The following is a 26869-nucleotide window of genomic DNA, read 5'->3' as shown; positions in this document are numbered from 1 at the left end:
GTAGCCTCCTCTGACCATAATCAGGCATCCACAGGGTACCTGGAGAATGTCTGAAACCATGTCAAGAAGTGTTGGGGTTCTCACTTCAACTGGGGCTGCTACTTAGATGTGGAAGAAGCCAGGTTAGGACAGTTGTATAGTGCGGGGCGGGGGGCAGTCCTGCTTAACAAAGGATTGTCTCTTCCAAATCCTCTTTGGAGAAACGCTGGTGGGTCCCCCACACTTCCAGTCACATGGTACCATTGCACTTCATGCTTCTTCCCCACCATGGTTACCATCAGTGCATCTCTTGACAAGGAAACCTAGGAGAGTTATACCCCAAGAGCACATATGGAACATTATGTTTAAGAATACATCGAGTCAGTGTTGTGTGAGCTACAGTGGCCTATGTAGACTCCTGCTGTGCAGGACACCATGCTCCCTTCCACCGCCAGCAGCCTTCAGGATAACAGCTGCTCATGGAGGGCAGCATAGACAAACCACACTCATCATCTCTTTACGAGGCACTTGCATGACCCCTAACATCCCCATTAGCTGGGGACTCTGGATCTCCCATCAGAAGAATAATACAAAACGAGACAAGAGGCCAAGTAGGGGAGATAAATAAATAAGGGTCACATCACTTCATGTAATAAGACTGTGTACATTCTTGAAAAATTAGTATTACTTTGCAGAGGCATGGCCTCTCTACCAACTTATCCCATGACAGAATGCAACAGAGGAGCTAGCTATTTAAGTCAAGCCTATAAAAACAGAACAATTATTTTCCAGTGACCTTTTGTTTCAAGAAGCATCTTCATATATGGTGTTGCTTTAGAAACAAAAGTGCAATGCCCCTAATAAAAACCATCCTAAGGAAGGAAAGAGAGGAAGACAGAAAGAAAGGGAAAGCAGAGAAGGAGGAAAGGATGGGACAGGAGAGAGGCATTGTTACACTTCTACTTTAGAAAGTCTGATAATGGCATGAGCATTTAGTTAGAGTGACTAAAAAACTTACCATGCAAACTAGGATTTTCTTGAAAGTAGAGCATCTCTAACCAGCTCCAGAGGGGACACTGGAACAGTGATGTAAAATGGGACCATACTTGGGCCCACCTAGGATGGAGAAGCCCCCTACTTGCTACAGAAAGCTAAGAGGTCTCTCTGAGTTTCTACCTTATGTTTACAAATGGTATTTGAGGTGTATTCGTTATCATGTCGCATATGGTACTGAGAATAACTCAGGACCAGACATAAAGAATCTTTCACATAAGAAAATGTAATAACTTAGCTACTTATTCATTCATTCATTCATTCATGTATATTACCAAATATTTGTTGCTTTCCTACTATGTGCCAGGTACAATATGCTAGGAATCAAGTGGTTTGGGGAAAAAAAAAATCCTAAAGGATCCTGACATTGAGGTGCTCCTATTAATGTGAAAAAGAAATATTTCTACAAAACTTCAGCTATCTAGAACCTTCAAGAAAGGGTCATTAGGGTTTAGTCAAATCATTTGGGTGGCTGCTATATGCATAATTTTAGCAATGGCACAGTCAATATGGAACTTTCTGTAGAGAAATAATTCCCCAATGTGTTAAGATGCTAAACGTCACTTTTCCTTAGAGAACCAAGGTGATCAGACCTGATGAGAATGATTATACAGTACTAAGACATGCAAATGCCCTGGGGAATTGCTAAAGAATGCAGGGTTTCTAGTATTAATCACAAAACAGCCTACATGACTCAGCATTTTACATTCTTGTATTTTTATTTCATTATTTTTGTCTCCTTCCAATAGTTCAACTGTCATTTGTCAGTATTTTAGCGATAATGTACGTAGTAGGACAATATGACATTATCTCCACTTTACAGACAGGAAACTCTGAGACACAGAGAAGTTAAGCAGTTTGCTTAAGCTCAAATACCTGGGAGTCCAACGCAGGCAATCCACCACATTTGCCTACCCTGCCATGTAAGCAATGCCGCATCTACCTTAATAAGCCATGAACTTGGAAACTTTAGACTATTTTAAGAGAAAATATGCATCTGAGAAACGTAAACCTGTGAGTTTGGGGAAATCAAATCTATGACACCTATATTTGTCATAAGGCGTTTTTCTTGCTCTGTAATTCACAAATATGCTTGTGTAAGTGAAGTCTGTCGCATAACTCAGTTTGCCAAGTTCACTGAGCCTAGGAAATTAATTACAATTAAAATGAAAACATTTTTACAATATAATCTCATATATATTTTGTCCAATTACTCTCAGGTTGGATATTTTCTCAGGAGAAATTTAGATTTTTTAGAAAAAGTAAAGTTTAATTTTAGTTACATGAATTTAAATAAAGGCATTTCTTTGATAGAGTAACAGGCCAGAAAGACATTGAGTATCAGGTGATAGAAATTTAGAAAACAAATGAACAAAGAGCCCATTCAACTATTGGCTTATTGAAAAGCAAATGAGAACACTGTATGGGTTGCTAAGACAACAGAGATGTGATGATTAACTGTAAGATAATGAGCAGAATCTTTGTGTCTTTATGAATCAAAACTCTGGAATTTAATGCCTCCTCTGTATATTTAACTAAAATTTTAAGAGTATTACTTTTAAAAAAAATGTCTTCAGGATTTTGAGGTCTGCTGGTGAAGAAGCTTACAGCCTTCTGATCAGCCAGAGCCCTTGTCTTGGAGGATCTTCACCCTGTGGCAGAAAGAGGTGTTTCTGGCAAGGAATCAAGTTAGTCTGGGGGCTGCGGGCAGTGATGGATGAGCTGCCTGTCAGAGATTATTACCCATAGGTCAGGGAAAAATTATTTGCAATGGATTTATCAAAACTGTAAATCAATGTTTTCGAAATACAGTGATTAACAGAACCAGCAGCTTTTTCTAGAATGTCACTACTTCAATTTGAAACTCTGGGCTCACTCCCTCTGAGCCACCAGGCCCTCCTCACTGGTGCTGCAATACGCCAGGTGGGCAGGGCTCCCACTGAAGGTCTGTGCAGTGGCTCAAACCCAAGGGAGTGAACTTCTCCCAGCCCTACTCTGGCTATACTACCAGCTCCTTCAAGTTTTTGCTTAAATATCGCCCAATTTAAAACCAGAACTCACTCCTTCCCAATATTCTTCATACTTCACTCTGTTTCCGGGCATTGATCATCTTCTGAAATAAGCCGTCATCACACACACTCCTGTTTTGTTCACTGAAATATCCCAAGCACCCATTCCAGTGCCTGATACACAGAAGACGCTTGTAAACAGTCACTTTAAGGGCAAGAATTAGTGTTCCTCTAAATGAACTACTGAGAAGAAAACTGTAAGATCTTGTTTCTTTCCACCTTAGGTTGGCCCAACACACTGACGGCCCTCCAAAGTTTCTGTTTTCTGCTCAGTCAAGTCTAGAACTTTGTGCTAAAGATACCCCAAGTCCAGAATAACCATACGGATTTATGTAGCCCAGTAACTCCTAAGCAGAACCTCAGCCACCATGCTGAACACTCAGAGACCTTCACTACCCCCAACCGTAGTAATTTAGATTATCATTCTGATGCAAAGTAGAATCTCCTCTCAGCTCCTGGGGTCCTCTAGATAAGTCACTAAACAAAGGCGACTTTATGTGATGTGTGACTCTGACCAAATTAATTCAAAGCAGCTAACAATCTCCAGGAAGACTGTTTTGTATTACGAACCATAAAGATTTCAGAAGAACTCAGTTTACTGCAAGAGAGGCTGAACCAGGACCACAGCCATTCTCTGGAACTCATCACTAATAACATGTGGGGAAATCAAATATTTTCTCGTCTTTAGAGAATAATGCAGGCGGTCAGGAAGAAGCCGCCAGATCCCTCCCACTGCCACCATCCTATTTCAAGCTGAATCTATTATTTCATGCTTTATAATACGTTTATTGGTTCTTAAGATAAATAAATAATACACGATGTAGAAAATTTAGAAAACATGTTTGAACTATGAAAAAAAAAAAAAACATAGCATCAAATGTCACCTCAAAATAACCCCAGTTTGCTCACTGTCTCTCAGGCCTTTTAAGTAAGTCTCAGAGATAGCTTCCCTGCCTCCAGGCACCTAGGTCAAGTTGCTTCATCATCAGGACTACGGTTTAATCAGGTTATCACCTGCTCAGCAATCCACCGGTAACCTCCCAATACCTGGAAAGGTGGGCTGCCAAAACTTCAAATTTGGACTCTAGGTTATTGGTCACTGGTTTTATTTCTTTGAATGCATTTGACAGTTTTTGTTTTGTTTTGTTTACCTAAGTCCAAACCTATATACTCAATTTGACAAGATTATCTTCAGAAAGACAAGTAATTTCAACCAGTACATGAAGTGCATTCATCAGACAGTCACATAACAACTGGAGGAAGTGGAGAAAGTAATTTACATTTGCCATGGCGTCTGACAGCAGAGGACAAGGACTGGGCCCACTGAAGAGCAGCTGGTCATCCTGGGGATTGGGACAGCAGGGGCAAACTGCAAGAAAGGTTTTCAGCAAGGGGTGAAAAGAAAGAGTGTCTCTTTCTTTGAAGTATGGCCTCCACTTGGCGTAAAGCTCTCTCACACGATCTCTTCTTTGTTGACTGAAGCTTGTAGATGTCAGACCTATGAAATCAAGCTCCAAGTCTCCGTGGAAGCAAAAGTGATAACCACTGAGTTATATGTGATGAGGGAAGGCTAGAAAGCAATAAAAGCTGGATTACGTAAAATGAAGGACTTGGGGAAGGGTCGATGGAGAAAACAGTCTTGGACAAAGCTAGAAAGTAGAGGGTACTTGTTGGGTTATCTGCTCAGCAGTCTTTTCTTGGAAGTTCTTCTCACCCCTGCTTCCTGTGCTCCCAGGGGTGGCTCCTGAAAGCCAAGTTTCTGCTTTGTGAACCCGTCCCACTAATGCCATCCCCTGCCCCAGAAATTTGGAGCTGAGATAAGGAAAAAGAGAGAGATTCTCGGCTAGAGGTTTCACCTACAGAAGTATAAATTATAAAATCAGAGGCAGTAACACGTGGGCATTTTCCTCCTACTGTGAGACCTTGGGAGAATATAAGCCCAATCAGTCGGTCTTCAGGTCTTCATCAGGAGGTAAGACATGAAAGTGGCCAAGCAGCCAGGACCTGTGTGAACAAGAAACGAGCAGGAAGGTGAGTCCTGCTCGCACATCTTACAAAATCTTTCAAATCCTTTCCTCTCAGGTTCCCTAAGACACCACATTCTAGTTTAATACTGAAACAATAAGGTGACAAATAAATAAGCAAACTCCTCTTTTCTGCCTAAACTGCTTCATAGTGGCAGCTTCAACCAGTGAGTGCTAACAAAAACAAGCAAACAACAAAAAACAAAACATTAGAAATCTAAACCGGCAACATTTTGAGTTAATTTACCTATTTTCCAATCTCACTGACCATCTTCCCATATGAATCAAGTAGAACCATATGAGGTGACTATTAAAAAAAATCCCATCAGGGGCACCTGGGTGCTCAGATGGTTAAGTGACTGCCTTGGGCTCAGGTCATGATCCCAGAGATCTGGGATCTGAGCCCCTCATCTGCGAGGAGCCTGCTTCTTCCTTTTCCTCTGCCTAGTGCTACCTTTCTCTGTAAAACAAATAAATAAAATCTTTAAAAAAAAAAAAAAAAGATCCCCATCAGTTTCGGTTTCTTGCACCCACTGGGGTTCTCTTTTCCCCATTTCTTCAAATCTTATTTATTCTCTGACATTCAGCCACAGCCCTAAGTCTTCCCTGCAAGCTGTCCCCAATGCTCCAGCCTCACAGTGCTCAGGGTCCAAGCTGCACTCCAGTGGCACTGTCTTTCAACTGTCTAGTGAAATGAGCTCCTCTGTAGAACTACCAAGCAAGTATTGCCCTAAAACGGATGCTTTCAGGAAGCCACACAATACCCAAATCTTATTGGACTCTATGGTCTATAGAGGGAATGAGGGAAGAAGGAAAAAAAATGAAAATCAGAGTATATATGTCACTGGTATATCTTCACCTTGAACATACTTTCCGAGATGTGTAGTAGAGTCACCTATTCTCACGCTGGTTTCCAACTGGAGGAAGAATACGAAATCGGACGACTAAATGAATAGCTAACAGATTGGCATAAGGGCCAGAGCAGTAGATAACTCATAGCCCAAAGAGTCCCTGGCCTCTTCCAGACAGCAAGTAGGTAAAAGCATGTGTGTCCTTATTTTTTACCTCATGCACACAATTCTATTTTTAAGATTATTTATTCATTCTTCTGTGTATATTCTAAATGTCTGCCGGATACTTTTTCTGATCAATGAACAGGGTAGCCCCATATGGAAAGTGTCATTAACAAAGGCTCATCTGACAGCCTGGCAGAACAGAAAGGCAAGATCTGTAGGGAGCCAAGGGAGCCGCTTGAAAATTCGTTGTATTAATTCAGAGGTAAGGTGAGGACAGCTTCAACTTTCACAGAGGCAGTGGGAAGGGCAGGATAAAGAGATTCCAAACGTAGCTGAGGACAATTAAATACGACTTGATGACCAACAGGACTTGGGAAAGGAAAGAGAGAAAGAGGTCAGAGATTACTCTCGAGACCTGACATAGGACACAACTAAGAGAATTATCACTGGAAAGAAAAGATCCTGGGGGAGGGAGTGTAGTCATCATATTTTTTTACAAGAGGAGTTTGAGATGGCAGGGTGAAATCCCTAATAAAATTGTATTAGGGATTTGTGTTTACATGAGCTGTCCCAGGAGAGATTACAAGCTAGATTTGTGTATCTGGAAGTTACCGTTCAGTAAACTGGTATGTACTGAGGGACCTGGTACATGCTAGGCACTGTGCTCTCTACTCGTGATACAATAGGGACCAGAAAGAAGCAGATGCCACCCTCACCTCGTGGAGCTTACAGTGTAGTAAATGAAGCCAATGTTAAGCAAATGAGGTGCTTCTCAAGGAGCAACATGGGGGGCCAGGCAGCCAGAGGACAGTGGGGCTGGACCACTGGGCTCACCAGGGAAGAGCAGAGATCCAAGGAGGGATGAACTGAAATGAATTTGGTGAGCAAAGTGGGTGAGCAAATCAGGGTCGGGGAACACAGCACAAATGGGGAAGGAGCAGTCCAGCCTCTGTAGAAGGACAATGGCCTCTGTGAGTGCAGACCCTTTCACCAGGGGAGGCCTGACTGAAACCGAAGCTAGAGGAAGAGCAGAGCCTAGAGAATGCTAGGCATTGTGGGTCACGGCAAGACCGGTGCACAGAGGGGCAGCGAGGTGGCCTCATCACTCAAACATCTCATTTTTGACTTGGACTCAGGTCATGATCTCAGGGTACGGAGATCAAACCCCACATAGGACCTCCTACTGAGCAGGGAGGCTGCACTCCCTCTCCCTCTCCCCCTGAGAACATGCTCTCTCTAATAAGTAAATAAATAAATCTTTTTTTTTTTTAAGTTATGAACTGAAATTACATGTGAAAAACATGAAGTGGGAAGCAAGCAAAAAGATCAAGAGCCAAACCTAGGGATCTGAAGCCATAAAGCAAAAGCTAAAAACAAGTATGTGTTATTTGAATTAAGTACCAATGATGGGGGTGCCTGGGTGGCTCAGTGGGTTAAAGCCTCTGCCTTCAGCTCAGGTCATGATCTCAGGGTCCTGGAATCGAGCCCCACATCAGGCTCTCTCCTCAGCGGGAAGCCTGCTTCCCCCTCTCTTTCTGCCTGCTACTCTGCCTACTTGTGATCTCTGTCTGTCAAATAAATAAATAAATAAAATCTTAAAAAAATAAAAAGTACCAATGATGAGGCTCTTCTTCCCTTTAGCTACAGCCCATCCTTCTCCACTATTGGGTTTAAGATGTCTTGTTCAATTTTGAACACATAATAAGAAGCTATTCTGTGAGGACCAGTGTGTGTAAGGGCTTTTCACATGTATTATTTTACTCTCATTTACTCATTTAATCTTGGAAGATAATTAAATTTGGAGAGGAAATACTTCCCAAAATTGACAAATACAGAGATAACACTGAGTTGTGTTGGCCAATAAAGATATGGCATCAGGAAGCCCCAGTGAACTATAGGGAAGGGCTGATCACAAACCTGTATGACAAGACACTTAGAAAACAACAATCTAAGTTTTGAGATTGATCTTTAAATCTTCAAGTAACACTAATTGATATCAGGGATTAGCAGATACCTCAGACAAACATCTGAGGAAACCAGCTCAATACTCTACCATGACCCAAAGGGTCAAGATATCCCAGATACTGAGGATACAATGAACAGCAACACGGAACACATTCTTCATTCTTGTTCAGAATCCCAGCTCTTTCCACACCTGTAGATCTGTCAACACACATCAGAGAGGGCAAAGTGGATTCAGAAACTTCCGGAAAATGCTAGCCAAAATGATGAAGAGAACAGAGAGGCATCCTTATGAGGCCAGACTTTGAAGTGAGATAAAATGCTTACACAACTGGAAAGAAAAAGATGAAACTGGTAGGACTCAGGTGAACTAAACCATTTTATAATCTAGACTGGTTCCCAGATTGAGTTCTTTCTCTTCCATTCCTCAAACACAAGAATTAAATCACACTCTTAGAATATTTATCCATCATTTATCGTTTTCAGGGCAGGCTGAAAGAGGCAGTTTTAAACAACTAGAAGGTATGAATAATTACTTTGTATTGTGATTAGTAATTTTCTGGGTCTAGAATACTATAGTCTATAATATTTGCTAGTATGTAGCTAAGTCAGAGAAATGACTACATACGCATGGACTGGGACAGCTAGACTATGTTGCTGATAGAATCTGTTTATTGGTACTACATTCTGAAATTTGCAAGTTTAAGAACACGCAATCTGGTAGTAATGAATTTTCATGCTTTTAGAGACAGAATATTGGGCCAGATGGGCTTCTGATTTGACACAGTGAAATACAAATGTGCGTTTTCACAAAGGGGCCCTCACTTTTCACTGCTATGAAAAAATACCCCATTTAAATTTTTGATAGGAAATTCTGTATCAACAAACATTTCAAACTTCTGGAAGCATTATGATAATTATTTTACTAACAAATAAATATGTACAGCTTAATGCCTTAAATATTAACACTGTTAAATCATAATTGTTTACATAATATGAATCAGTGGCATTTTTAAAGGTTTTATATGGAGACCCTGAATACATCAAATTCCTGAGGCTCACTGAAATAGATATTACACTGAGATTCATTCTGGTGCTTCTTTAAAAGCTGGAGAGTCATTTCTCTTGATAACTTTAAAGTCACTATAGACTAGGGCAAGTCACAGCACACAACCAAGCCTTTGCTGGTTTCAGGAAACCCCATTTCTCAGCAAACAAAATTTCTCAACCTATGAAGCAGGGAAGAAATGTCCACCCTCACCATTACCCACCGAATCATTCTGTTTAACCTTCACATGGAAAAACCATCATCTTAGCTCATAGGTACTGTGAGTACTTTCCATATTTGAACACGCTTCCTTAGATTCCCCTACTATAATCTGCTGGTGCTTGGTACAGTGGCCAGGCTGAGAGAAAAAGAACAGATCTATTTCCTAGAAGCCACTTCACACAGCCAATTTCACCAAAATGTGTATTTCCAGAATTAACAGAAGAAGTAGGAAACAAAATTTCTGGATTTGAGTTTTATTTCCTTTCTGTGTTCTTGAAGTCTTCTTGGTGAAAATGCTGTATGAGTTTGTGACCCAAACAGGAAAAAAGTGAAGGGAAACCAAATCCCACCAAATTGTTCAGGTTATCATGAGGACTATTTTGACATAGAGCCATATTTGCATACAGGATATTTGCTACAAATGCAATTACAGAATGAAATAAAGATTATTTCCTCACCTCTTATCAGAAAGAACTAAGAAGTAGTAAAGTTAAAAATATGTGAGACTTATAGAAATTTCTATTAGCTTCACTTTTCCATAATCTATTCATTACAGTATAGTTAAACAAGATACATGTATTTTCAGAGAAGACTCAAAAGAGGCACAAATCCATACAAATAAATTCACCATCTATACAGGGGAAAAATCAACATAAAATTGATACTTCCATTCATGTTTTGGGGTCGTCTATCTAGTAACAGACAATTTTAGGATAAGAGAAAATGTGTAAAAAATATGGATTTTAGTTTTCTCTCTTACCCATTTTATAGTCAATATTAGTTTTAGGAACAAAGGCCAACAATCCTATTACATGAATCACAACAGGAGGAAAGCAAAAACAAAGAAAAAAAAAAGTCAATTTTGCTATGAAGCACATTATATCCCTTGCCATATGACATCAAGTTCAATATAGTTTTAGGAGTCTGAGAAAATATAGTCCCTAATCTCTGACTTCTAGTGTATACATATAATATTATTTCTAAGAAGACATTTTTACCTTCCTGACATAGGTTGCTAAAGTCTCTTTTTCCCAATCTACCAGTCACATCTGCAGCCCAAACATTTCTTTCCAAAAGAGGAATTAAAGCCAAGCAAGACAAAGAATTTGCTGATACACATATGTCACCCTAAGAATTTTCCTTACCAAGTCTCCACACCCAATTTAATTACTTCCCTACTGTAAAAGCACTTTCCATCTACATTTATTCTAATCTTTTCAAATCCAAAACCAACACACTATAAAGCTAGCCAAATAAATGAATTATATTAGCTTTAGGTTCCAAGTGAGGCAGCACTTTATAAGGCCATGGGTCTCTAGCTTTCATGCATTTTATGCTGATGCAGTGTTTCATTTGGAGCTCTACTCTTTACTTTAGATTTGTTTAGAATAGAATTATCTAGCCCCAGGCTTTAAATCTCAATCTGAATCGATCAATCTCTTTCTCCTTTTTTCTCTATCCCAGGGCTCTCTCTCTTTCTCTCTCACACACAGGGGAAGGGAGGGAGGGAAAGAGAATACAGGAAGGTTTGTGGTTACAATGAGCACCAAAGAATGTACCCACGTACATATATTGCTAAAGCAATGCTACCTGGTGTCCATAATAAAGGCATTTTGTTTTGGGGTGTCTGTGTGTATGTGTGTGTTTAATAGGTGATAAAACTGAACCTCAGTATACGCATACAATAAATACTATTTTTGGCATTCTTGGATGCTTTGACTATTCAGTAAGTTATTGCATCATTTTTGTGTAAAATGATATTTTGCACAATGCAAATTCTTTGTGCAAAATGATTTGTGCAAAATGATATTCCATCATTGCTTTAACTAAGTGCAAGTTTTAGCACTCTAATACCTACTAGCTAGGAGTAAACAGAGAAGCCAAGAATAGTCATGCCTTTATGTTACTGACACTTTCAGAGTGGGGAGACTGTCCCTTGCACCAGAAGTTAGAAGAGGAGACCAGCCAAGACCAGACCAACCATCTCTTGGTTTCCAGGAAATAAAGGCAGTTTTCAATTAATATATATATTATACATTATATATTAATATAAAAATATAGTCTATATTATAAAATAAAATATATTTTAAATAGTCTCTTAAAAATAACCACAGTTTACCTTAGAAACAAAATTATACTTTTAAGGTCATATAAGCTGGGATTTGCTAGATAAAAGAGAATGATCTAATTCTGGTTTAAATACACTGAGTTCAAAATTCTCTGTTTTTCCTCTAAGTTACTGATATCAATTGTGAACACAACCAGTTTGGTGGCTTTCTGCTTGTTTAAAATTTATTTAAGCATAACACCATGTCCAAAAATCCTGAGTGGACTTAAGGGAAAAATTTTTGATATAAAATATCAATAAGGATGATGATATTGCCTCTTAAAAAAAAAAAAACTAATCTTCAAGATCAGCTTTGCAAAAATTACCTAATTACTTAAATAACAAATCATAGGTAGGTCACTCAGAAAGGTCAGCAAAATGATTAGGAAGGAAATGCCCACAAGGATTAGAGCTTAGACCTTTCTTTCTCTCCATGCATCCTGGAATTACTCTGCTTTGTAGGAAAACCTTTAATGGTTCATCCATTTCCTAATGCTCTGATAAGCTACTTGTTTATATTTTGATATCCAATTATAAAGGACAAAGATCAAAATGTCAAAGAACAAATGTCAAAAGTCTTGTATCATATTTGTATACTCTTGATGGTCCAAAAGAAAAGACCATTTACAATCATTTTAATATAAGATGTATAAGAATTAACTATAGGAAAATCATACTGCATAAAGTGAGAAAAGAGTTATTCAAACTGTCAATGCTGGCACAAAATACATACTTGTTCTCCAAAAAAAAAAAAAAAAATATGGTGGCCATAAACACTTCCCTTAGATGTTGTATTGCTGTATTACATCAAGAGAATCACTTCTTACATCCTACACTGGAGCAAGGAGGGAGGACAAAAAAAACTAAGACCCATCTCACCATTAATTACAAATTTGTAATAAGCTAAGTTATAACATTAATATCATATCCTGGTTATGTTTATTATTATAATGGTATTTATAATACTTCTTAAAATTCAAACCTGGATTTTGAAATAAAAATCTGTAGGCCTGAAAATATCTCTGGGGCATTCAATCTAAGTACAAAAAACGAAATGGCACGAAGTTCCTGTATGTGGTGGTCTGACCACCTTACTGGATCATTTCTACTTGCTCCAAATAACCCAAAAGAGAAGGTTAAGTCAATTTTGATTTTTCCAATTTGACAGCATTCTCAAAATCTAGCAATGTTTTATTAAAAAAAAATAGAAATTCTATAGTTTTATGGTAAACAGAGATTTGAAAGTTACTCAGTTTCTGGAACAATTTCAGATGTGAATACATTATAAGAAAAGATTAGAAAGCAAAATGTAGCTGAGCTCATAGAGTAAATGGAAAGGGAAGAAGCTTTCAAGTATTTCTAGAAGATGTCTATTATCATTCTTTAAAGCTGACTTCAATTGGAATCCTCTTTATTCATACTATGGCTAACAGTCCTGTAGCCAACATGACATGCAGTTTTCATGAAGAAAAAGTTCTTAAAGAACCTCAACGTTTCAAATCACGGTTGTATCTGGAGTATGACATCTTACTAGTTAGTTCTCCACAATTGCCATTTGCCTTAGTGGAGTTCCGGCCTCCATTTTACAGTACCTGGAATTCTGAGCTTCTGAAATGTCTGGGTCTGGGCACGTTTTCTTTACCTGTAAGAAAAGAGGCCTAGTTATTCTCATATGAAAACGTAACTTCCTCACTCAGGTTCACACACTTGATGAAGCAGATAGAGCTCTGCTCACCGAGATCTCTAGAAAATAATCCCCACACTTCTCAGCGGCAGCATGCGGGGCTCAACAGCAGATTTCATTATCCCAAGATCGACGGCCACAGGCACTTCCCTAGACGCCATCAGTATGTAAAATGTTCGGCTGAAATGGCTTGGGACTAGCTTAACTAGGAACAAAGAAACCAAAGAACCAGGTTTCCCACTTAGGAACAAGAAAGCCATACTGTTCTCAATTCACGAAGAAATGTTTTTCCAATTGATACTGCTTCTGTCCCCTACCACAGTGCACAATAATAAACACCAGGTTCTGGGGGCAAAGCAGCGTGTGAGCTAAAACATTCACATATTAATTTTCATTTTCTCAATCCGGTGGCTGTATGCTTTATATATTTCTCAGCATATCAATTAAGTCTCAGCAGGGCTCACAGACTTCTCACATATATTTTGCAGACTGTATTTCCACTTAGTGGTTTTGGGCCCACAAAAGGTAAGGAATGAAAGTAACTTGTGCTTCTAGGACTTCTAGGACTAAACATTTCTGGACAACAGTGTGTGATACCTTCTCTGAAAGAAGGTAAAGCACTAATCTACTGTCTTTCGCAATTTAACTTCAAGAACAGATAACTTTATCTGATCACTATGGGCTTAATGGTATATGATACGCATACTCAATTTTAAAAATTCCTTAGTTAATATGGAGCGTGAACAATACACATTTACAAGTCCACTGTTAGACACTCTCAGTGTTAAAATCATGAGGGTCCATCTATGCAACCTACAGAATCCAAGGCATTTTAAATTCTAATGCGAAGCTTAGAGGTGAAAAATAAGTCTACTGGATATACACCCTGGGCACACAAATGACATCTCTTAAGAATAAGTTTTGAGGGGCACCTGGGTGGCTCAGTTGGTTAAGTGTCTGAGTCTGGCTCAGGTCATGATCTCAGGGTCCTAGGATCAAGCCCTGTTATCAGGGTCCCGACTCAGTGTAGAATATGTCTGCTCCTCTCCCTCTGCCCCTTCACCCCCACCTCTGCTCATGCTCTCTCTCTCCCTTTCTAATAAATAAATAAAATCTTTAAAAAGAAAAAAGGAGTAAGTTTTGAATTTTAAGGATCTAGCATTGTCTTTCCAGCTCATAAAGTAATTCTCTCCTCCTCTGACTCAGAAGAACAATTAAAAAAACAAAACAAAAACTCCTATGCTTTCAAATACCTATGTGTTTTGCTTTAATTTCTAAGCCTAGACATTTTCATCATCTGGGAAATCAATTATTTTGCTTGATTAACCTCACTCTCTGTTGTATCCCGTGTATACATTTATACAATAGGAAAATAAAACTGATGAGCAAAGAGACTATCGTCCCTGTCTAATCATGGAGCAGCTTCTATGCTCTTAACATGGAATTCAGCACCATGAGATGAAGGGTGAAGAAATATCTTCAAGAGGAATTAGTTAAAAGAAAAAAAAGTTTAAAAAATGAATAATTTTCTTAAAATATAAACAAAATTTCCTACAAAACCCAAAAAAGTCATATGCCCACTAAAAATTGTCCAAAAAGAAAAAAAAAAAAAGCTATAAGGGTGGTATACTAAAACAAAACCTTTATTTCCCACCAGGTTATTTTATATGATTCATCACCAGAAACTACATGAACTGTCCAATGAATATGCAGAATCACCTCAAAGTCAATGTTACTTTCCTCAAGACTACGATGACTAGATTTTGGGATTGGCTGAAGAAGCCCCAGACCACACTTGCAAACTCCAAAGCAAGAGTCAGAACCAGATAAGCTTCCTGTGGCTTAAAAAACAAAGGATTAAAAAACAACAACAAAAAAAAACTCATGGCTTTTATAAAGCATCGTTCTTTAAATAATTAACCAGAAAGTTCTGATTATTTTAATTTAGCCTCAGAATAGTAATTATGATGGCAAAGAACACATCCACTGATTACTCACGGTCTACTACCCACTGAGTCTCAGGTTCATAGCTCAAGCTATGATGAAAGACTGAAGTAGATATAGATATTCTTTATCCACATAAATTGCTAGAGCTATAAATTCGACAAAGTGATCTTTTTAAGGGTTTCGTCCATTTATCCATGGTCCAATGAGGGAAAAATAACATTTGGATACCATGACTGCTATAGGAAAGGTCGCACCGTGTTATGGACGCTTAGAAGAAAATCTAGCCCAGTCAAAGGACGATGGGGAGAGCAACAAAGGAAGTGACTTCTCAAATGAGTCTTTAAAAAGAGAAAGTCTTCAAAGACTAAATCTGGAGAAAAGTTATTTTAATATCATGGGATGTGCCAGAGGAATCCTATTATGAAGAAGACCTTACACATGACAAAGAATTCAGAATTTATCTTTGGGCACTTAAGACCATTGACGAGTTTTAATAGACAACCTCGGGAGAGATGATGTAGAAGATAGTGTAGAGTGGGGCAAAGTGAAGGCTGTAGAGACTAATGCAATAGGAGAGAGAGCTTCAGCTCCACAAGAGCAGAGATGGCATTGGTCTTGCCCATTATTATACCCCTAGCCTTGAGAAGAAGCTCACTGTCTGAATGTTTGTGTCCTCCCAGAATGCATATGCTGGAATCCCAACCCCTGGAGATTATGAAGGGGGGCCTCTGGGAGATGCTTAGGCCATCAGGCTGGAGCCTTTGTTAATGAGATTGATGCTTTTGTGAAAGATACCCCACAGGGCTCCCTACCCTACCCACATGACCACGCTAGTAGCACGATCTTGGACTTCCAGCATTCAGAACTACCAGAAATAAATTCCTGTTGTTTCTAAGCTGCCCAGTCTGTGGTGTTTTGATATGGCAGCTCAAAGGGACTCAGACACTCCCCAAATACGAATTTAATAAGAGAAACACATTTCAAGCCATTGGTGAGAGATAGTGACAACCCAAAGTAAGACAAGAGCTATGAGGACAGAGGTGAGAAGATGTTTTTGACAGATACTTCTGAGACAACTGACGGAATATTATTACTGATTGAAGCAAAGTACCAAGATGAATATAACTTGATCTTCAAATCTGTCCTCGAAAAGAAATTTTGATAATACCAAAGACCAAAAAAGATGTTAACTTATAACTTCTTTAAAATACTTCAGGGTGCCTGGGTGGCTCAGTGGGTTAAGCCACTGCCTTCGGCTCAGGTCATGATCTCAGGGTCCTGGGATCGAGTCCCGCATCGGGCTCTCTGCTCAGCAGGGAGCCTGCTTCCTCCTCTCTCTCTGCCTGCCTCTCTGTCTACTTGTGATCTCTGTCAAATAAATAAATAAAATCTTAAAAATAAAATAAAATACTTCAAAACCTCCTGTCTTGTTTCTGAACTAATTGGGAAAAGTGAATGAATCATTAGGAAACTTATATGTTGATTGTGTCTTGATCATGGAACTAGAAGGCAAATGGATAGTTTAAATTTGAACACACCCTCCCATCTGAGAGATCAGCAACACCTCAGTAAATGTGGCTGCTGAAGTAGGTATGCTACTGGAGAATGAATATCCTCACAAAATATATAGAACCTTCTGTTTTCAGAGATCACCAATTAAGTTTTCAATTTGTTTTTGAAAAAAGTAGAAACAAGCAGGCAAAGAAGTGAGGAAGAATTTCATGCCCGTAATTTAAATCAAGGCCTAATTTTCATAAGACACACAAGGAGGTGAACAAACAATATGCCAAAAGGAAAAAGACAAAGAACATTAATAAATGCGTTTAATAGGCTGCACTAATGTGAAATTTTTACCCTACTTAACGTTATAAAAGTACAGGCAAAATCAAAGCAAAATAAAAAACAATTACAAGTCTATTTTAAGAAAATAACTATTCAGTATGTAATCCACATAAAAATATCAAAACACCAAATTTTTGGAATGAATGAATGAATGATAGCTAAAAGTTTTAAGTGTTTATTATATGCCAGGCATAATGCTTAGGTAGAAACTATTTTTTCCCAATTCATAGATGAGAATACTGAGAATCAGGAAGATTAATCTGGAGGCAAGTTGTGTAGGAAAATTCAATTCCAGATTTATAAAGGCATTCTAACCAGTACATTAAGAACCTAAAATTCGGGGCGACTGGTTGGCTCAGTGGGTTAAGCCGCTGCCTTCGGCTCGGGTCATGATCTCAGGGTCCTGGGATCGAGTCCCGCATCGGGCTCTCTGCTCAATAGGGAGCCTGCTTCCTCCTCTCTCTCTCTGCTGCCTCTCTGCCTGCTTATGATCTCTCTGTCAAATAAATAAATAAAATCTTAAAAAAAAAAGAACCTAAAATTCATAAACACACTACTTACATGTTTAAAATGAAGATCAAAAATGTCTTATGCTTTATAAGTAGAATTTTTACTGTATCATAACAACAATTGCTGTCATTTATTAAGCAATTACTTTTTTCCACTCACTGTGTTGGACTATGTATGTATGCAATCTCATTTAATCTATGAAGAAGGGTGTGATGGATGAAATCTTCCTTTTACAAAAGAGGAGACTAGAGCTCAACAAGGTTAAACAACTTGTCCAGTGTTCTACAGCTAGCACTAAAAGGGATGGATTTAGAATTGAATACTATGCATCAAACCTTTCTTTCTCTCTTGTGCTAGATGTGCTGTTTGCTATTAGCAGGTTTTTTAAAACTAAGAGTTGAAATTAACATCCCATGGAAAAATTTGTGAAGAACCTACTAGTTATTTCCTACAATACATCAACCATTAAAGGAATCTTTTAAATTGGGCTACTGAAGTACCCTGTCTTTATCAAGCACTGGTAACATTTAAAGTCCACATAAGCAAAGTGAAATGGAGCTTTAAAGAAATTTTCCAAAAACCTCTAGCATCCAGTGCCCCTACCAACACTGCAACAACTGCAGAAAAGGTCCCGTGTGCTTCTGTTGGTGTTTTACATCTGAGATATCAGAAGTGGCTAACTCAACAGCGCTTTAACTGAAAGCACTGGGGTGTACTAGGTACCATTCTGGGCATGGAGACGGACCAGAGCTGAGGAGTCCAGCAGAGTAACCTCTAACCACCTTTCACTATTTAGTGCAGCTAGTCTACACTGAGATATGCTGGTAGGGTAAAAGGTGCACAGGATTTCAAAGAATTAATGTGAAGAAAATGTAAAGTATCTCAGTATTTTTTATATTGAGAAATGAAATATTTTAGAGATACTGGGTTTGTAAAATAATTTCCCGTTTCTTTTTATTTTTCTAAGGCAGCTACTAAAAAAACGGAAAATACATATGTGGCATACACACTCTTTCTGTGGACAAAACTGACTCAGACCCACAAAAAACCTGCTTGTGTGGGTCATGCGTTCTAGGGGAGACAACATGTAATGAATCTGAGAACAGGTAAACAAAGAATATGTCAGTGGTAAGTCCCAAGAGAAAGCAGAATAAAAGGTAGAGAACACTGCTTCATAATATTACAATAGCTAGACAATTATAATACTAGCACCCTTCCAGTTTTTCAGGCTGTATGTATATAAGGAATGTAAACTGTACTTTTCAAATGAATTGTAAAGAATGTAGGATTTGGTATTGAGAGTCATCAACAGTTTCAATGTCTGCAAAATAAATGCAGAACATTTCATCTCTAGAATTTTTTCATTATGACTACTATATTCAAGAATAAAAAACACTTTCAAATTCTTCCTATTTTCTAACCACTTACACCCTTTGAGAAGCTTATAGTCTTCTCAGGAAAAACAGAATTAACTCATTTTAAAAAATTGCAAAGAAGAACAAATTTCTTTTATCCCATCTACCATTTTCTTAAAAAGCTGGAGCCAATTATCCCAATTATTTTCTACTTAATCTTGATGTTTATAAATCCTGAAACATTAAAGATAATAAAAAAAAGGATTGAATAATAGATGATGACATTTTAAAAAGACCTCTTTTGTAACTTCATTTTGTTTTGAAATGAATTTTAATGATTGAGTCTCAGAATATACAATACAGTGATAATAAAGGATCAACTCTACAATTATAAATCCAAGATAAAAACTTCAGAGATGAAAGTCTGCTGATGCAATGAATAGCTCATTATACATATTTTTATGGATGGTGTGTTAGACAATCTTTATTTCTCCACTGAACTGTATAGGAAATATCATAAATTAGATTTCAATGAAGCATGTTTAAGGAAAAAAAAGGATAAAAAGATGCATAAAAATAAAATCTATTCTCCAAATTCAAATTTTATTATAGATTATTGTTTGGAAAAATCTTTGTAAATACAGAAAGTGATGCAGAGTTATTGTCAACAACAAAAATTTAGGTTGTCAACTATGGTTGTATTTCAAATGTGAATGAACTCCAAATATGACTTAATAAACAGTATTTATACAAATATCGTAACTGTCAGTGCCCAGTGTCTTATATCAGTGTATATGTTATAAAATGTATTTTATGACTGGATTGGATAAAGTTGTAAATAATTGCCCAATAAAGCAGAATAGGTATCTACCTTCAGTTACCTTTAGGTTCTGACTTAGTGAAAATAAGAGACTGCTTGAAATATCAATTGTTTTGACATTTCTCATATTTTCTAATACTTAGAAAATTGGTTATATCTGAACTGCAAATTATATAATGGAATGAAAAAGTATTTTCTTGTAATTATTCCAGCTGTATTCTAGGAATATAACTTATACTCTCATTAAATACATTTTAATTAGATGACCCTTTTAAAAACATTTAATTTTTTACAGTTGAACCAGCTGATACTTTTATGGGCTTCCTCAGATCATCTTGTTCTCAGGTTAGTAGAATTAAATACATATGAATTAAGATTTTTTTTTTTTATTTTACTTCAGAATGTATATAATAACATAACTAAGAAAATATAAAAGTTGAGCCAAAATAATAATAGTTGGAATGTTCAACAAAATACATAATTTTTACTATGGAGGCTTTTGCCAAAAATTATTCTAATACTTACTTGGAATAGTCAAATAGAATATGTGCATTTTATAAATATGCTATTTACAAGTGAACACTACTCCAGAACTTAGCATTGGATGCATACTTTAATGAGGTAATCTGTGATTATTTGTACAACCAAGATTATAATTTATGTTTAGAAGATCAGCATAGAATTGCTCTTCTGCTAGTAGTCCCATACAAATGAAACTTAGACACTATCTAAACTGGCTTCAACTGAAATGTCCTCACATTTCTCAACAAGACTTATTTTACATTTTTCTATATGTTACAATTCATTTCTTCACTTCTAAAAACTTAAGACATAAAAACATCTTTGGAACACAGAAGTTGTTATGTAAGTTTATAAAAATATATCACTGTTTTAATATGCCCACACAAACTGAGATGCTTCTTAAATAAAATAAAATAAAAATAAAATAAATAAATAACATAAAATAAAATGCCATTTTGCCAGATGGTGGTCAAAAAATTAAGTCTTAGGGACAGACTTCATAAAAATCTAATTTCTAATAAATTAAATCTACTTTTATAAGGTGTCACTCTTTCTTAGAAATAAAAACCCCGCGGTTCTAAAATGTGTACATTTCTAAAATCCTTCTCATGGAGTTCGGAACATTCCTTTACTCTTCCCTTTACTTAGCATATCTCTTTTCAAGCTCTTTAGCATTGCTTCCCCAAGCTTCTCCCCTGCAACACCAAGTATCATTTTCCCAAAGCCCAAAGCTTTTTATTTTCCCAAAGCTATTTATTTATTATAAAAGTGAAGGAACTCTACAACATAACTGGAAATCTTACATCCACTTCAGTTCAAAGAAAAATTGCCATATTCTTTTTTTAACCGCTATACATATATAAAATACAAAGATACAATTGAATGCTCTGTTTTTAACTACAACACTAAACAAAATAATCATATCTACTAAGAACAATAGGGTTAGAGTGTTAATAAGTAAAACTCCACAACCAAAAACCTGAAGTAAAAATTATTCTACCCCTCTGGTATTGGACTGTCATGGGCAAGATCTTACTTGATTTCTGGTCTTGAAAGCAGGGGGCCTTCCAGGACCCAGGTTTGGGGGAGGGAAGTTATACAAAATCACCCACTGGGGAGGAATTATATTTTAAAAGTAAAAAATCCTATAGGCTATAACTCTTCATCAACTTCAACTGTCACAATAGCGTTTGCATTATTTGAGAGTTCATTGCAAGGTTGGATATATTTAAAATGCAACTTAGTAACAATGACTCAGGGAAGCAAAACGTAATTATATATGTACAGCATACAAGTATTAAATCAAATGTCAGACCTCATAAGCTTTTAGAATTTGGAAGCACATTCTCGCCTTAATTATGCCAGTGTTCTTTGTCACCTGCCATAAACTCCACATACACTGTATGAAATATCCAGGAAAATTTCAAACTCCTTCTAATGGTATGTTTTTTCATTATTACCCAACAGGGACTATATCAAAGGTAACATAGTACTTAAAATGCCACAAAAGGAACCATAAGATGCCTTAACGTATCATGTTACAGCACATATGAATGGTTTTTTTTTCCCCCTTCCAAGTTTGGAAGCAAGACTAGATTGTTCAACCATGATACTCTGTCTAAATATGATAGATAAGTCTTAAAAGGGTTTGGTTGTTTTTTTTTTCTTTTTTTTTTCCCTCTCACAAATGTGTACTATAAACACCTAAGAGATATTTACCCATAGATCTTGGTCTCATTTATATATCATATTTCCATGTTTCTCTGCAGTCCTGGATGTCACAAAGCAGATAGTATTAAAACAAGAGAAGAAAGTGGAATATTCAATTCTAAACCAAGAACTAGCACTTAAGGAGCATAATGTTAATTTGGTAGAAGCCGCTGAGTTAAATTTAAATTGCTGACTTTACTATATATTTCCTTTATGTACCAAGAAGGAATAATTCCACCTACATTAAATATAAACATCTTTTAGCCTTAGATTTCCCCCATTCAAGCGAAGATTTATGAATTCACACAAATAATGCTTTAAAAATAATCTTAAGAGTTGACCTTATTTTCCCTACATAGAGAAGTCTTGCTAATGTTTTTGGCAATGTCTTCTGTGTCTTTCTGGGGTTCCCCCCGCCTTTTTTTTAGATATTGGAATGTTTTGGCCACAAGGTTAAGAAAAACTTCCCCATTTATCATGACCTGCCACGCACAACAGGCCCCCAGACAACGCAGCCTTCTACCACTTAACAAATTTCGGCTCATCTCAGCCATGAAACTTCAAAAGAATTTGGCCACAGGCATAGATTAGCTATCATTTGTTTTGCAGCATAAATATCAATCATTCTGTAACATACTCTAGTATACCGAACATCATTTGTCTAATAGGTATAACTGATAGCTAACCTTTTCAATTTGAATAATAATAATATAGAGATAATCTGGTTTATTAATATATAATTGTAGAGTTTATGTGTAATAATTTTAGTAAAAGCTTCTGTTAAAATCTCTTAGTTTGAACCAAATATGTAAACTCTAAATGATATATTCAATTAATATATAAAAACTCTCTTAATGTTTCCAAAGGTATCACAGTAACTTAAGGAAAACTGAAAAATCCTTTGACTTTAAAAAATTGATGGAGAGAACATAAATAATAAAATTTTAAAGGCAATTTTAAATTGAATGGCATATATCTGTAGGTTAATCTGAAGATTCATTTACCTATAATGTACATATTTCTGGCACTATTATATTGGCTTTTATAAAAATATAACAAAGAGTTATATTTCCAAATCCTGGAAATTTTAAATTCTTAATCTCCCATTAAAATGACAACTTTTTTAAAGAGAAAATCCCAGGGTGGTGCCATCAAGTTTTTTATTTTTTAACTGAACTATATATAAGAAGAAAAAATATATTTGTAGCATTATTCATTTTAATGATTTTTTTAAATAATTTTAAGAACATTTTAAAACCTAACCTAACATTTAAAACCTAATGTAGTTTTACATTAAATCCATCTTGCAAAGCATTGTTATAAAAAGCTAATAAATCACCTTTCCTTAAGTTTTAATCCTAAAATGAAAATCCTCATTAGCAGAGTTAATAAAACACAGACTGTGACATAATTTACACATTAAAAAAAATTATAAGATTGCTGTCTGAGATTTTCTATCAAATTAAATTAACATTTTGAATTACAGTTTCACGTGAAACATTTCACACATACAAATATATGATAAGAAGAAATATTCCTATTAACTGTGCAAGTTCAAGTAAAAACTAAGCAATTTATTTTAAGCCTTTTTGAAATATAGAAGTTGATTCCTTACGTGGAAGTAAGAATTTAGTCATGTAATCTCACAATTTTTCTGACCCTAAATATTTATCTGTCATAAGGAATGGAGCACCCTTTGCAGTTTCAAAGTAAAATGGATCTACACAGTGGTTAAACACAAGGGTTAAAGAGTAAAGGAATTAGAGATTAGGTCTATCTGTAGTGAAGGTCTCATTCTCGGTAAACCTAATAAATAATTGAAATATACTTACGATTTTTTCCTCTTTGACCTCAATTAAAATGACTTTTTGAGAGCAGGTTCTAAGGACAATTTATCCTGGTTTCCTCAATACACACTTATGAAGTCATCTGGCTTTTGTATTTCTTCAACAGCTGCACTACCTTCAAAATTGGCTTGCACCATTTCCCCAAAGCAAAATGTAAGACTGCCCCCAGACACACACAACCACCTTCCTTCTGCAGGAGGGCTGCGTGCTGCAAAAGTGAGATCCTACGATTTTGAAAATTCTAACAACAGTAATTTTTAAGAACTTGGAGGAAGAAAGAGAAAAATCAAAGGAGAGATTTTAAAAACTGACTTTTCTCTGTTTTCCTTTTCCTCCTTCCCCCTCCCTCCTCTTCTCTCTCTCTCCCTTTCTCTCTCTCTCTCTCCCCCTCTCCCTCTCTCTCTCCCCCTCTCCCTCTCTCTCTCTCTCTCTCCCTCTCTCTCTCTCTCTCCCTCCCTTCTTCTTCCCAAGTTCTAACACAAAGCATTATAGTTTATTGGTATCTGCTTCTGTCACCATTTTTGATTAAGGAATATTCTTGTAGTTTAGAAAACTTCTGGTGAAAAAACAAACACTCAAAAAGCAAACGAAGGTAGTGCATCATTGTTCAATTAGACAGGATTTCAGAAAATCATAACTGTAATCAAGGAAAGGAGCAGGAAACCGGAGAGTGCTGACTGATGTTCAGTAGACCCTGGAAACCAAACTGGAAAACTTATTGGCTGTGATAATTCATCCTCTCTCTCTTCAAACAGGTTCCCTAAACAATCTAACTCTGGCAGTAAATCAGTGGTCACAGACACTTAGAATTAGAGAATATTTTCTCCTCCTGAATTGTGTTTTTCTCACAAGAATAATAAAACAGTACTAACAGAGCAAAACTTTCCTCAGTTGTCTTGAATAAAAGAAATCTTTCAGATACTGAAGTTATTCTGACAATTTACTACATCTTAGACCCTTGATGCAGCAAAACAGCAATTCACACTCTTTCTTCATGAGATTCAAAGAGACAAACCTATATTCAAATAATCTAAACCAAAGCATATCAAAGGCTTCTACATCAAGGTTCTAAATCAAAGTCCCACTTAATGGCACAATCAACTGAAGGTAAAACCAACTAGAAAGTTAAGATTTTTTAAAGAAGTTAAACTTGATTTTACTATTAGAATTTTAGGGGAAAAATCCCATAAGAAGAGGGAAACATTTGTTCTCTTAAAAAAGTGTAAACACTTATCTTTGAGAAGAATGCATTTGAAATCTAAAGAAAAACCCAAATTTAGCACAAACTTTCAAAACAAAAAGTATCCAGAAAAGAAAGTTTTTCATTCAAATAGATGGCATTATGTTTTTTAAAATCCTACAGCATGCAGCTATCAGGGAAAACTCCTTGAAATACACTATTAGTATTTTTTAATGAAATGTAATCTACTTACTATCAATTACTGTTTCACCTGCAGTTCTCCTAGCATTAACATAATGTTATTACATTTTATGAAGGAAAAACAAAATGCTCTTAACATCTTAAGCGTGGGCGCATTGGACATTTTCTCTATACCGACCCACTTCCTCCATTTTATGTATATATTTCTTATATTATCCTTGGGCTAAAACTGAGAAAAATCCAAACAAATTATTTTAATTAACATCCTTCTCTGAGAAAGAACTGCTGATATTTAAATGTATGACTTACCATACCATATAATAGTCATTATAATGTCTCAATCAAAAGTTAAATACAACTTACCTCATTTCAAGTCCAAAAACCTGAAACTAATTCCAGTTTTATTTGGAAGTAAGTTTTGTGTGTGCATGAGTGTGTGTGTGTGTGTGTGTGTGTGTGTGTGTGTGAAGTTCAACAGCCAATAAATTTCACTCTCCAGTATGAGTAGAATGAAACCTGGTTCGAGGATTACACAATACTCTGAAAGGTTTATAGTCTCTAACCAACATCCAGGTAGCCTTAAAAACACCTTGCTCTGGCATGAATCTTCTGGCTCCAGAAGCAGTGTAGCTATTTAGGTTAACTGGGAGGACACCTGGAGAGTAAACACTCTTGGCTCCAGCCAATGGCTTTCCACGCCCTTCTGTTTATAGTAAGATGACTTGCCACCAGAGGTCACCCCCATCAACAGCACCTGTCTTTCAGTGGGCATACAGGAAACAGATCACCTTTACCCTGACTTCTAGGCTACTAACCTGCTGTCCTCACAACGCACTGGTATAGTTACTCGAAGAGTTAAATCCCTGCATTAAATTTTCTAAAATCAAATGTTACTTTAATTTCTTTAAAGCAAAACATTTCTGTAGAAGAAATACGTCTTGGCAAGTGAAGGACTGGTACTCACTTAAGCAAGGATTACATGAGGATTGTTATTCAATGTCCAAACTAGCATTTTGGTTTTTGTTCCTTTCAGGGTTATTTTATTTCACTTGTTTTGGTTGGGGAAGAAGTCCTGTAAAATTTTACTTTCATTATTACATTTCTGCATTAAGTACAACATTTTCTTCTTCCCTTGAGCACACAGATATGTTTGCTGACAAAGTGGGAAGTTAATTGCAGGCATTTTTATTTAATTCATTTTTCTTGTATTTTTATTTGAGGTAGAGGACGGGATGATAACAACTATAAATTTTTGCACAGAGGTCATCATTTCATGTAAAATGTTTTCTAAAACAAAGCCTTTTATGTTTACCAAGGAAGAAAAGAAGTATGTTGAATTCTAATGAAAACAAAGAGCTAAATACAAGAGATAAGGATAACGCAGATTAAGCCCCTTCTCTGGCACTGAAGTTTCCCTTCTTTCTAATTTATTAAAAAAAAACAAAAAAGTTTCCTTTAGAGAAAACGATATTATGAAACTTTCATCTCTTCGCCGTTTAAAAACATGCCTGTGGATCTCCAAAAACTAAGCTCATTGGCTAAGTCCCTCCTACAATATTTCAATTCAGCCTTTACAGGCATTATGGGAATTACTGCCTCCAATTTAGTCTATATAATTCTGGGATGATTTCTTCCACTTTTCCTGATCTTTATATAGTGTGACTCTAAATACCAGTGAGGCCAACCTTTCAAAATAAAGACCGATAGCCAAGGGGTAAAGAGCTCAATGGGGCTGACTGGTGGTATGGGAACTGAGAAGCCACCCCCTGCT

General features: G+C 36.7%; 1 long non-coding RNA gene across 1 annotated transcript in view; it reads right to left on the bottom strand.

The window, feature by feature from the left end:
- Positions 1–26869, bottom strand: part of LOC132017374 (uncharacterized) — a 209117-nt gene that overhangs the window by 54580 nt on the left and 127668 nt on the right. Inside the window, exon 3 of the long non-coding RNA XR_009404248.1 lies at positions 13073–13122. This is a non-coding gene — a long non-coding RNA (uncharacterized LOC132017374). The remainder of the gene's footprint in view (positions 1–13072; positions 13123–26869) is intronic.

Source organism: Mustela nigripes, chromosome 5, assembly GCF_022355385.1.
Source record: "Mustela nigripes isolate SB6536 chromosome 5, MUSNIG.SB6536, whole genome shotgun sequence".
NCBI lineage: Eukaryota > Metazoa > Chordata > Mammalia > Carnivora > Mustelidae > Mustela > Mustela nigripes.
This window is presented reverse-complemented; position numbering and strand designations above follow the sequence as displayed.